The following is a 12,756-nucleotide window of genomic DNA, read 5'->3' on the forward strand; positions in this document are numbered from 1 at the left end:
CGAAGAAAAACCAGGGAAAAATCCACCGAAAGACGTAAGTGGAATAACCGTATAAGTACCTCATGAAGCTGAACAGCTAGAGGCTGGCGAATTTTTTACTCTACTTATAAAACTACTCTCACGTGGCAACATTAATATAACGTTATACATTGTGTTTACGCACAAACGATTAGCGTTTATCTGGATGTTACTTGTTTCTAACTTGTTGTAATGTATTATGCTCGCAAGGGCAAAGTGTGTGGGAGTGGCTGTAAGCGGCAGTGTGTCAGACTCACTGATACACGCAAGTTACAACTTTTCACGCTGTTTTACTCCAGTACATATGAGAAGCAGCAAGCTTTGATTCTCTCGGGCATGGAACAGGTGAGCCATGTAATTGCAATCTTTAATCAATGCTGACAACTTTGCATACATTGTTACTCCGTTGATGTTGTGCATAGGCTGTAAAGCAATGCTTTAGGAAATGAAAGTGAAAGTAAAGTAAACGTGAACAGTTACATTGTAAAAACTGTCTGGTTGTGTCGCTGTCCTGAAAAGAATACATGGCATATTGCATTTAAAAGATTCAGGTGATCCTCAAACTACTTAGAATATGTATTTCTTTATAGTAATAGTAAGTATACCCTCAGTCTTGAACATCCCTGCCCTTCAGTCTTCCCTGCTTAAAACAACTCAACTCAGATAAAAGCTTGGTACTGATCTGGTCAGTTGAAGTGTGTTGGCACACAGAAAATAGTGCAGTACATGGGATTTCAGGTCCAGTGATCAGACCCCAAACTGACCTAAGATTAAAATGACGATTTACATAGTTTAATTTAAGAACAGCAATCATGCCATTAATGTAACATTAGTGCTGCCTGCATTCTAGCACCAAGTGAGGCGAAGACGCTCCAAGGAAAACAGTGAACACAGAAAACATCAGAGTTTTTTCTATTATATTCAGCAAGCAGGGCAGAGACTAAATGTTTGCAAAACAACATTCATGTCAGTGTATCAGCTGACAAACAGTCGCTTACAGGTATGTTAGACTATATAAGCTTTATATTGTTAATTTAATGTTCCTATTAGTAACAATAGGAAATTATATAGATATTATGTTCCTAGTTTATTGTTTGGACAGGTTATTCAGGAAAAGTTGCACAAATGTGAGTTAGGGCAAAATGAAGGACTTGAGTCAGACCAGGCTACTGAGGCTAGGTTTCCTTTAGAAGATGGACGAGGCAAACATAAGAATAGGTAATGCACCTTTCACTTGTTATTGTGAGTGTTATAATAAGTGAGTGTATACATTGTAGTGCGCAAAAAAGCTGGTACAGATGCAAAAGGGGCAGTCGTAGGCTTGGGGTTAAGGAACAAGCCTTGCGACCTGAAGGTCCCCGGTTCGATTCCTGGTCCCGCCAATTATACGGCTGAAGTGCCCTTGGCACCTAACCCCTACTGCTCCCCGGGTGCTGTGGACAGGCCTGCCCACCGCTCTGGGCACGTGTGCTCACTTCACTAGTGTATGTTTATATGTGTGTTTCACTGCATGGATGGGTTAAATGCTGAGGACAAATTCCTCTGTGTGTAAGCACAGTAGGCAAATAGATCACGAACAATCACTTTAAAATACATAGGCTGGTGGTGGCTCCATAATGGTATGGGGTTTGTTTAGCTGGCACCCTGGTACATCTACAAACATCTCTGACAGGTGAACACTATGTGTGCCTTTTTGATGAGTTACATCCGTTCATGTACTGCATTCATTCATATGGGTCTGGCCTTTTCCTAAAAGGACAATGTGCCGACAAACACATCTAGAACAGCAAATTATGGTTAGAGGAACATTTATCTGAGTTTGGGGTTTTGCCATTCCCACCTAAGTGATACTATGCAACGTGCTGTGGTGCAGAATTGTGGACTGTTCTGCAGAACGTATGGTGTTCATTGCCTACAGACTATTTTCACAAGCTTGTGGAGTCCATGTCCTGTGGGAGACCTCCCAAGTATTAGACTGGTGTACCAGTTTTTTTGCTACTTCACTGTGTATACTGAGTTGCCAGGTTATTATGTACACCTTCCTTCTACGCTCTCTGGCCATTTTATCAGTTATTATTTGAGTGGGGTTTAGCTCCACCAATAACAACTCACCTTGCTGATGTACAGTTATAGCATGCTGCCCATTTGTTAATGTGTAGCCATCATCAAGCCCTCCATCAGAAACATAGAAATTTAAAAAGATAATAAATGTTCTGTCTAAATGTTCTGTCTAAATGTTCTGCCATATTAAATTTTTTATTTCTTATTTTTTCTCCAAATGCTAAAGTAAAGTAAAAGTAAGTAAATAGAAATGCTCTAAGATTTTCTGAAAATCGTCATGTCTCCTCTGTAGAAGAACATGTACAGTGTATCACAAAAGTGAGTACACCCCTCACATTTCTGCAAATATTTCATTATATCTTTTCATGGGACAACACTATAGACATGAAACTTGGATATAACTTAGAGTAGTCAGTGTACAGCTTGTATAGCAGTGTAGATTTACTGTCTTCTGAAAATAACTCAACACACAGCCATTAATGTCTAAATAGCTGGCAACATAAGTGAGTACACCCCACAGTGAACATGTCCAAATTGTGCCCAAATGTGTCGTTGTCCCTCCCTGGTGTCATGTGTCAAGGTCCCAGGTGTAAATGGGGAGCAGGGCTGTTAAATTTGGTGTTTTGGGTGCAATTCTCTCATACTGGCCACTGGATATTCAACATGGCACCTCATGGCAAAGAACTCTCTGAGGATGTGAGAAATAGAATTGTTGCTCTCCACAAAGATGGCCTGGGCTATAAGAAGATTGCTAACACCCTGAAACTGAGCTACAGCATGGTGGCCAAGGTCATACAGCGGTTTTCCAGGACAGGTTCCACTCGGAACAGGCTTTGCCAGGGTCGACCAAAGAAGTTGAGTCCACGTGTTCGGCGTCATATCCAGAGGTTGGCTTTAAAAAATAGACACATGAGTGCTGCCAGCATTGCTGCAGAGGTTGAAGACGTGGGAGGTCAGCCTGTCAGTGCTCAGACCATACGCCGCACACTGCATCAACTCGGTCTGCATGGTCGTCATCCCAGAAGGAAGCTGACGCACAAGAAAGCCAGCAAACAGTTTGCTGAAAACAAGCAGTCCAAGAACATGGATTACTGGAATGCCCTGTGGTCTGACGAGACCAAGATAAACTTGTTTGGCTCAGATGGTGTCCAGCATGTGTGGCGGCGCCCTGGTGAGAAGTACCAAGACAACTGTATCTTGCCTACAGTCAAGCATGGTGGTGGTAGCATCATGGTCTTGGGCTGCATGAGTGTTGCTGGCACTGGGGAGCTGCGGTTCATTGAGGGAAACATGAATTCCAACATGTGCTGTGACATTCTGAAACAGAGCATGATCCCCTCCCTTCGAAAACTAGGCCTCATGCCAGTTTTCCAACAGGATAACGACCCCAAACACAACCTCCAAGATGACAACTGCCTTGCTGAGGAAGCTGAAGGTAAAGGTGATGGACTAAACCCAATTGAGCACCTGTGGCGCATCCTCAAGTGGAAGGTGGAGGAGTTCAAGGTGTCTAACATCCACCAGCTCCGTGATGTCATCATGGAGGAGTGGAAGAGGATTCCAGTAGCAACCTGTGCAGCTCTGGTGAATTCCATGCCCAGGAGGGTTAAGGCAGTGCTGGATAATAATGGTGGTCACACAAAATATTGACACTTTGGGCACAATTTGGACATGTTCACTGTGGGGTGTACTCACTTATGTTGCCAGCTATTTAGACATTAATGGCTGTGTGTTGAGTTATTTTCAGAAGACAGTAAATCTACACTGCTATACAAGTTGTACACTGACCACTCTAAGTTATATCCAAGTTTCATGTCTATAGTGTTGTCCCATGAAAAGATATAATAAAATATTTGCAGAAATGTGAGGGGTGTACTCACTTTTGTGATACACTGTATTTTGGCCAGGAGTGTTCAAACTTATGCATACAACTAAAATTCTAAAATCATCCTGAACCTAATGCATGTGTATCATATTGACCTTTAGGCCACATCGGATACAGTCTACAGTAAAACAAAGCATCAGTGAGCACATATTGTCTTTTCCAAGGCAGCAGAACCACTATTCGAGACTTCGGGGTGATGTTGAAAGGGAATATCTAAGTCCTGATCTGAATTTATTACGTATGTACAAATTGTATAAAGAGAAGAATTCCTTGTCTCCAGCTAAATTCTGGCTGTATCGTGACATTTTCAAGCAGCAGAACCTTACATTTGGCCAACCCAGAAGTGACACATGTTCAAGATGTGATGCTTTTTTTATGAAATTGTCGTCTGTATCATCCGAAGAGGAAAGGAAAAAAGTGTTAACTGAAAGTGAGCTGCACCATCGGAAAGCTGAGAAAGCCTACACCCAACTTCAGGTTGATACAGAGTGGGCTAAAGTAAACAGTAATTGCCATGTAATTTGTATTGATTTACAAGGTGTCATTTACACACCCAATCTGACCCATTCCAACATCTACTACCAGAGGCAGTTGGCAAATTACAACTTGTGTATCCAAGAACTTGGGACAGAAGAACCAGCAACCATGTGTGTGTGGCATGAGGGGATTGCACACAGAGGATCTGTTGAAGTTGCTAGCTGTGTTTATAAGTGGGTGCAGACAAATTTTACTCAACTGCCCATATCCAAGGAGCGCAAGCTTGTCATATATAGCGACAGGTGTTGTGGCCAAAACAACAACTGGAGGATGCTCAATTTAATGTCAATGCTCATATCACGGTGTTACTTTACTCAGATTGAACAGAAGTTCATGGTCTCTGGTCATTCTTTTCTTCCATGTGATCGTGCCTTCTCTGTAATTGAAAGAAGACGCAAAGTGTCTACACTTTATACACCCTCTGATGTCACTGAGATAATCAAACAAGCAAGAACACAAAACCCATTTAAAGTCATTGAGATGAAGTGTGATGATTTCAGGCTACTACCAGACTCTGTCCTTAAACGAACCACTGGACTACAGATCACCTCAGTGATGTGGTTCAAACTCACAGGTATCTGATAATGTAACTATGTGTTTCTATGTGTGTGTACTTCTGCCTTTAGAACATGTTTTATGCACAACATTAGCATTATTACACATAGTAATACTTTTTTTTTATATATATATATTATATATGTGGTAATATAATGTTATAATACTATCTAATATACCATTGTATATTATATTAACTTAATATCATGCACTACCACATATTATATTAGCATAGCCCTGTATACATGCCCACTATATTATATTTATTTATATTTCTACTATTATATTACACTGTAATAGTTAATATATTAGTATATATTAGTTTATACTATTACTGTAACTATAACTATGCCTATTACATTATGCAGCACCTTACAATCTTTACATGTACATACTACTATTGGGATTAGTCAGTCTCTGTTGCGTCGCTTGCAGGTAGTCCAGAATGCAGCAGCAAGGTTACTGACTAATACCAAGAAAAGAAACCATATTACACCCGTCCTTGCCTCACTACATTGGCTGCCTGTTCAGCACAGGATTCAGTTTAAAGTGCTTTTATTTGTTTTTAAAGCGCTTAATGTTATGTATGCTTATTCGATGTACAGCACTTTGGTCAACGTAAGTTGTTTTAAGAGTGCTTTATGAATCAAATTTACTTACTTACTTACTGTCCTACTGTCCACCACTTATTTGCATATTTGCACTGCTATTTACTTTTCTGCATACTTGCACTATTTTTATGGTTATCAGTCCAATTTCTCTACCGGTATTTATAGTTATATATAGTTCTATCTATCTGTCTGTCTGTCTGTCTGTCTAACTATCTAACTATCTATCTAGTCTACTTATATTTATCTGCAATATGCATTTCAGCTGATGATCCTTGGAATGTGCATACCAGACAGAGCCATAGTCAGTATGAAGGGTGGAAGACATGGACAGTCACTAAATCAAAACGAGGAGCTAGGCCTCAAGCACCAGTTTTCAGCAGACACTATCCCAGGGCATATGAGAGTTCATTGCCAATCAAGAATGAGAAGCACAAGGACCTCATGACAATGCTGAACTACTTACCAACTTCTGCTCGATCTTTTTATGAATCTCTGGAATGTGAATAATAATCAGATTGATCTAAATTTTACTTAATATTACATTGTTTTATATTAGTTATGTTTCATGGGGGTTTTAGTGGGGGTGTTTTATGTATTGTTTATGTAATGTAAGAATCCTAAATTAAATATAGATTATATAGAGTTCTATTGAAAAGAAAGTGCCTAGTATGTTTTCATGATGTATTTCTGAATGCAAATAAGTTAATCATCTACAGAAATCATACTTAAAACTGACTATATATGCATGATATGTCATATATAAAATATTAATAGTTAATTAAATGCAAAGAATCAAAATAAAGATTAGAACTAATATATTTGTTAATGTCACATATACTGTTTTTCCATGAATTGATTTTGGCAGTGGAGATACTGTTCTTCCACATTCTATTAAATAAAACCAATAATATAAAGCATTATTATAAGTGTTATTTCTAATCACTTTCATGAATGAAGAAATGCAAGTCTGCATAAAGCACATTTTAGTTTTTTAATGTAAAAAAAGTTGTCCACAGAAAAAAAAATTAAAAAAATTGATTTCTCCCAAACAGGACAAATGGTTGATATATGGTTTTTCGTTGGAAGGGCTCATTTAGCAGATGCTTTTATCCAAAGCGACCTACAGTTGTGACAGTATACAGTCTGAGCAATTGAGGGTTAAGGGCCTTGCATAAGAGCCCAACAGTGGCAACCTGGCAGTGGTGGGGATTGAACTAGCAACCTTCTGATTACTAGCCTTAACCACTAGGCTACAGTTGCCCTATAGGAAGGGTGGTGAAGATTTAGTGTCTGTCATTAAATGAGCAGTGGTTGGGGTTGACTTGTAGCTCAACCTTGCCATGTGCTTCAAACTTATACCAAAACTAAATAAGAGCCCTTATTTTACCATTTTATTATTGACTTATTTCGGCAACAATTACTGACTTATTATTCATTAAAAAGTTTTAGATTTATTTTGAGATAAATACAACTTTATGATTTCATAATCAACTAGTTACAGCTACTGCATTATTATTAATTAACTTCTAGTAAACTGACATTTAATTTCTGAGTAAATACGATTTGTTGCCTTAATATTAGCGTATCATTACCCACTTATTAATCGATCTGTAATGTAAGATGCTACCGAAATATACATATTTTATCTAAAGGAACTAAAATATGTAACTTAGGTGTTGGTTTTTGTACAGTATAGTATGCTTTCCTGTCACTGTGGGCCTCAGAGCACAGTAGTAGAGAGCAGAATCTGATACTGCAGCAGAGAAGATGTTCAGATCCACTCGATTTTTATCTTCATTTATTTTTACAGAAAACCCAGAAACTGCAGCTTCTTTATCAAGCTCACTAACCAGAATAATGAACTCTGGTCTGAATGTGGAGAACTGACGATACCACTGCAAGTAATTTGTACCAGATCCTTTGTAATTGCAGGATAAAGTAACAGGGTCTCTCTCCAAGACAGTTTTATTGGCTGAAACTGAATTAATTTCCTGTGCGTGATTAAAACCTGTGGACAGAGAAAGAACAATGTTTAATTATTAAAAGATATGAGTGTAAAAAAAGAATCTAGCAGCAGATACATTGTAACTTCTGTTTAAGGTTTGGATAAAGGTTCTCATGTTTTATGTGATGTTATTTCTCACCTAAAACAATGGAAAGAAAACAGAGAAATCCAAACAATGCCATGACTGATCTGCAGAATAATGTAGCTCAACACCTGCTATCATATCTTATGCATAATTAAACCATTTCCTCTCTTTAACTTCCTTTTCCAACAGTACAGCCCTGTTACATAGTTTAGTAACATGTAGATGGAGCCTGCCATCATGTGCACACTTACACTCACTACATCTGTGTGGAACAAAACCTACCATCTATTTGTACTGTATAACTGATTATTTATGTCACGCTCGGGGGCTAAGGCAAGACAATGGGGCGGACACACACGCAGAGATGCAAACACTAAGAATTTATTAGTAACAAAAGCTAATCACAAGGGCTAGGAACATAGCTAGTAACGCGAGCTGAACACAGGAGCTAATAACATAGCTAGTAACGAGAGCTAAACACAACAGCTAGTAACGAGAGCCAAACACAAGAGCTAGTAACATAGCTAGCAACGAGAGCCAAACACAAGAGCCAGCAACATAGCTAGCAACGAGAGCCAAACACAAGAGCTAGTAACATAGCTAGTAACGAGAGCCAAACACAAGAGCTAGTAACATAGCTAGTAACGAGAGCTAAACACAAGAGCTAGTAACATACCTTACAGAACTAACAGAGCCTTACAGAACTAACAGAGCCTTACAGAACTAACAGAGCCTTACAGAACTAACAGAGCCTTACAGAGCCTTACAGAGCCTTACAGAGCCTTACAGAGCCTTACAGAGCATAACAGAGCATAACAGAGCATAACAGAGCATAACAGAGCATAACAGAGCATAACAGAGCATAACCGAGTCCTGACCAAAAGTCCACACCAGAGCAGTTCAACATAGCAACATTATAACAAAACAGTTCCCAGTGTGTGTGCTCCAGTGCACCTCTTAAATACAGGGCAGCTGGAGCCAATTAGTTCAAATGAACCAATCATGTGCTGGGGCGTGGCAGGAGATTTAGTGTGCTCATGGAGAGAGGGGCGTGGCACATCAAAGCACCAGAGCACACAGAGGCTTGGTGTGACATTTATGCAAATATTATATGTAATCTGTTTATTCTTACAGAACTGCTGTCTATTTTATATTTGATGTAAACATTAACTTAAACTCTTGATTTATGTCTTATTATGTATTTAATGTATTGCACTACCGGCACATAACTGTTAGTACATTTGGTTAATAATAAGTGAAGTATTTATCATGGTAAGCAATACGCCAGAAGACACTTGCAAAAAGTGCACTGAAAGACTCGTCAAAAATCTGCACACAAGCATTTAGAAGGAAAAATAGAAGGCTTACCATATAATCACAACAGCACTGTACTTACTGTAAAATATGTACAGGGTGAGTCAAAAGTCTCAGGACACTCTTTTATTTCAGAAACGAAAGGGAAAATGATATATCTAAATACCCCAGCAAGTAATGGGTGAGGGGGTCTATCTTTTAGGCTATGTCTGGAACATGGCCGCCATCTTGAAAGCCGCCATATTGGATCAAGGGCAAGTTTTTCCAATGGGACGATGGTCATGTAGCATATCAAAGAATATATATATATATAAGAAAAAACTGACTGTTAACAAATAATGTACTAATGCAGTGTGCGTGCACATTCTGGTAAACACCCAGATATTTATTTAAAGGCAATGTAGCTGTTCAAGCCGTCTGGGTTGATCAATCCGACCAATCGGCCCAGAAACACATTTCAAACACATACAACCCCTGAAATTCTTGCTTTCAGCTCTGATAATTAAGCTCTCACCTTTACAACATATTGGCACTACTCACAAAAAAATCACAACTGTAACACCAAATAGAAACAGTTCATCTTATACAGCCGTTCTTTTAATACAATGTTAATTACATACAGATTAGTAACCACACATTGTTTAATGGTCTCCACTTTGTGGAACTGGATTATTGAACATACATTAAGAGTTTACAAGGTATTGTTTTCGACGAGGATGGGATTCGAACCCACGCGTGCAGAGCACAATGGATTAGCAGTCCATCGCCTTAACCACTCGGCCACCTCGTCTGGTCAAGCTATGCGGTGTTACCGGGAGTGCTATTGCAGGTGTGTCATTTGTAATCAAGTGTGGCAGGAGGAGCTTCAGAGGGCTGGATTGGCCTGAAAACAGGTGGAAAGAGGCAACCCAGATGATCTAAACTACTACTCTTATGTCCGTTTGCTTTTCCACATATGGTCAATAGGCTGCAATGTTCTCAAAGCAGACTGAGGTCATTTGAGAGAGTTTTTAAAAGTACTTTCACCTCCACGAGGATGGGATTTGCCTGCACTTTTAAAAGCTACGCTTCCATCAGCTATGCAGCATTCGAGGTAATGAACTTTTCTCGTTATAACGACATCCTTTCTCGTTATAACAACATCTTTTCTCGTTATAACGACATACTTTCTCGTTATAACAACATACTTTCTCGTTATAACGACATACTTTCTCATTATAACTGTTAGGGTGCCTGCGACGTCTGGTGAACACACCACCAGTTCCCAGCGTCGCAGGCGTTACAGAACAACAAAGAGCTTGGCCTCAAATAGTAGGCCAGCTTGTTAGGGGCGAACGACCTGCACCTGCGATCTCCCTATTTAAGGGGGCGTCGCCAGGCTGCAGGTGTCGCACCTTTTCCTTTGTTTTGGCTGTAGCACATAGCTGGTCTTTTGTAGGGACAGCCTGGTACCCCTGGCGCTTTTTAGGGCGTTGGGGTGTGTAGGTCGTAAGGCCGAGGTTAATTAGGGTTTTGGTTCTCTCTGTCAGGGATAGCTGGTGCGATTACGTGCGGTCCCCGTGCCGCTGTTTATTTTGGCGTTCACTGCCAGCCTCACCGCTTGCAACATTAGCGACGGGCTAACGGCTAGGCTAACTGCCTTTCCTCAGCACCTCTTAAGCCAGAGGATTAGCAGATTCATCGTGTCCCGATTGGCTGAGTGGGTTACGTGCTCCGTGCTTACGCTCCCCTCAGCATCGGTTCGAATCAGCTCTTTAGCTTCAGTGCTTTTCTCCTCAGCTCCGGCTTCGAATCCGCTGTTTGACTTCCATAACCTTTTCCCTTTTTATTCCGGCTCCTTCCCAGTTCTTTAGTTTACTGGTGACTTGGCCGGATCGGCTTTTATCATAAGCCGTTTCTTGCATTCCTTAGTTTTCATTTTTGTGTGAATAATCAGCGAGCCATTCCCGTGGCGCTCTTTATAAGCGCTCGGGCTCCCTTAATTCTCGCTCTATTGTAGTGCATCGAGATATGCGAACGCCTCGTGTCTGGGTGACCCGGGTTCGCGTCTCGCGCTCGATTTTCTCTTGTGTTTGTTTTTCTGTTTTTCAGTTGCCTGCGGCGCCAGCGGCTTCGTTCGGGATTCTCCCGAATTGTTTTTTGTTGCTGTTTTCTCTATTTTGTCTTTGTTTATTGTTTATTATTATTACCAATAAAAACATTATTCTCTGCATCTTTGGGTCCAACGCCTTCTCATTATAACAATAACGACATCTTTTCTCGTTATAACAACATACTTTATCGTTATAACGACATACTTTCTCGTTATAACGACATCCTTTTCTCATTATAACGACATCCTTTCTCGTTATAACAACATCTTTTCTCGTTATAACGACATACTTTCTCGTTATAACGACATACTTTCTCATTATAACGACATATTTTCTCATTATAACGTCATACTTTCTTGTTATAACAAGATACTTTCTCGTTATAACGACATACTTTTTCGTTATAACGACATCTTTTCTCATTATAACGACATACTTTCTCGTTATAACAACATACTTTCTCGTTATAATGACATACTTTCTCGTTATAACAACATACCTTTTCGTTATAACGACATACTTTCTCGTTATAACAACATACTTTCTCATTATAACGACATACTTTCTCGTTATAACAACATACTTTCTCATTATAACAACATACTTTCTCGTTATAACGACATACTTATGGTATTTTTTTTTATCTGTGTGGCAGCAATACGCTTCCGTACAATCCAGAGTTACATTTACAAAAACCACTGATATCGGCAACAAGTTCAAATGGTAGGTTTTATCATGGTATGAGGGTGTCTCAGTGCTCTTGGCAAAGGTAATTTACACTTCTGTGATGGCAGCTTTGATGCAGATAAGTATAACTACAGCAACATACGCTGCAAAACCACATGATGCACACATTACAAAGGCATGGCTGTGGAAGAAGAGGGTACAGGTACTGGACTGGCCTGTCTGTAGGCCTGACCTGTCCCCAATAGAGAATGTGTGGAGAATTTTAAAACAAAAAATGTGACAATGACAAAAGTACAATGACCATATAAAGAATCTATTATTATTTCTTAGTCGGTTTAGCTTAGAATATAATGTGGAACCCTAATGATATTTTTTAATGTATTGTGTGTATAATGACTACTGCATTGTAATGCACCATGTCACAAACCACAAGACTTATCAGACTTGGTCTATGAACATAAAATTAAAATATTTTGCTGATTTGTACATTGTCATTATTCTGTTAAAAGTATTTAAGTGTTGTTAATTGTTCAGTATTACCACAAAGAATGTATTCCAAATGTACGTATGGCTAAATGCTTAAATAATACATGATTTTACCATTGCCTTACTATTATCTAAAGAATACCACTAAAAGAAGAAAAGTGACAAATTCAGAAGAAAGAGTGAAGCATCAGTAGAATAAATGTTTTGTTTTGTTGTGGACCTAAAGTTTAAGCTTGTATTGAAACTCAGACAAAAGAGAATACCCTTAATGAAATGACAAAGTTTATTTACATGTTTGGTTTTTGTACAGTATAGAAAGATTTCCTGTCACTGTGGGCCGCAGAGCACAGTAGTAGAGAGCAGAATCTGATACTGAAGCAGAGACGTTCAGATCCACTCGATCTTTATCTTTATTTATC

The 12,756-nt window shown here is 39.3% G+C and overlaps 1 long non-coding RNA gene and 1 other non-coding gene across 2 annotated transcripts; one reads left to right on the top strand and one right to left on the bottom strand.

The window, feature by feature from the left end:
- Positions 1-275: 275 nt before the first annotated feature.
- Positions 276-1,160, top strand: LOC134311407 (uncharacterized). Its single transcript, XR_010011410.1, has 3 exons — positions 276-363; positions 869-1,018; positions 1,121-1,160. It is a non-coding gene; the product is annotated as an uncharacterized LOC134311407 (long non-coding RNA).
- Positions 1,161-9,779: 8,619 nt separating this feature from the next.
- On the bottom strand, positions 9,780-9,861 carry trnas-gcu (transfer RNA serine (anticodon GCU)). Its single transcript has one exon. It is a non-coding gene; the product is annotated as a tRNA-Ser (tRNA).
- Between the last annotated feature and the right edge of the window lie 2,895 nt (positions 9,862-12,756).

The sequence above is a fragment of the Trichomycterus rosablanca genome, chromosome 4, assembly GCF_030014385.1.
Source record: "Trichomycterus rosablanca isolate fTriRos1 chromosome 4, fTriRos1.hap1, whole genome shotgun sequence".
NCBI lineage: Eukaryota > Metazoa > Chordata > Actinopteri > Siluriformes > Trichomycteridae > Trichomycterus > Trichomycterus rosablanca.